General features: G+C 54.2%; 1 protein-coding gene across 1 annotated transcript in view; it reads right to left on the bottom strand.

Annotated features, from left to right (window-relative positions):
- Ercc6l (ERCC excision repair 6 like, spindle assembly checkpoint helicase) overlaps positions 1-88 on the bottom strand; it is a 39,897-nt gene extending 39,809 nt beyond the window's left edge. The window contains exon 1 of the mRNA XM_023707107.1: positions 27-88. The gene's annotated coding sequence lies outside the window, so the exon portion shown is untranslated. The remainder of the gene's footprint in view (positions 1-26) is intronic.
- Positions 89-1,060: the final 972 nt, after the last annotated feature.

Here is a 1,060-nt window from a genome sequence, read left to right as displayed (position 1 = left end):
AGACCCGCCGGGCGGCCGAGGCATACCTCGTATAAAGGTCAGCCTGCGCTGAGCTCAAGGTCACAGCTTCTGCCAAACCTCGGTGAAGATCCATGGCCCTCGGTTTCGATTGCAGATATCTCAGCAAGAGCTTGAATTTCGCTCGCTCCAGGCCCGCGCAGGACCAAACGCATGCGCAAAGTCGGAGCCAACCGTCAGCCTCAAAAATAGCCAATCCGCAGCCCCGTAGCACTCAAAACCAACCCGCTTGAGCCCCGCCCATGACGGTCGTGCGCCTGCGCCTACGCGCTCTGGCGCCGAGAAGCAATCGGACACCAGCCGGCAAGGCGGAGTGCATTGCGTCTACGTCATACGTCATCCTGCGTCTTTTGCATTTAAATTTTTTAAAAATTAAAAAAAATTTTTTTAAATGTATTTGTACAGGGTCTCGCTAAGCATCTCGGACTCGTAGTGAGCTCCGTATTTTCAGCCTCTCCCCACTGGGATTACAGGCGTGCGCCACCATGCCCGGACTCGGGGGTCGCCTTAGCCCACTCGGGGGCGGGCCCGGCGCTGTATGCGGGGCAGGACCTCGAGCCTGGGTCTCTGCTCTTGCCAGGTAGTCGCTTAGACCGCTGAGCTGTCTCGCCTGCTTCTTTTGCATTTTTTTTCCTTTTTTTTTTCTTTTGCATTTTAATACGCAAAGCTGAGGCGAATTGATGAGTGTGACAGTGCGCTGTGCATGCCGGTGCTGTCCTGTGATTCAGAGACTTTGTGATGCGTTGTAAGTCATTGCCGTTGCCCCTGGAGACTTCCCCCTTGCTCTCCCTACACAATTTTGAGTTTAGACTCCTTGGTCGAGTCCCAGCCATTTAAGGGTTTGCAAGAATAAAGCCACCCCGCCATGGGGACACAAGCCTGTGATCTCAGCACACTGAGAGGCTCACGCAGGAAAATCAGTAATTCTAAGCCTGGGGACTTTAGCTGTTTAAGAGACCTTACCTCAAACTTAAAAAGAGATGGGAGGCAGGGCGTGGGGGCCCACGTCTGTAATCCCAGCGCGCTCTGGATGCCGAGACAG

The sequence above is a fragment of the Octodon degus genome, unplaced genomic scaffold (genome assembly GCF_000260255.1).
Source record: "Octodon degus isolate 3935 unplaced genomic scaffold, OctDeg1.0 scaffold00280, whole genome shotgun sequence".
NCBI lineage: Eukaryota > Metazoa > Chordata > Mammalia > Rodentia > Octodontidae > Octodon > Octodon degus.
This window is presented reverse-complemented; position numbering and strand designations above follow the sequence as displayed.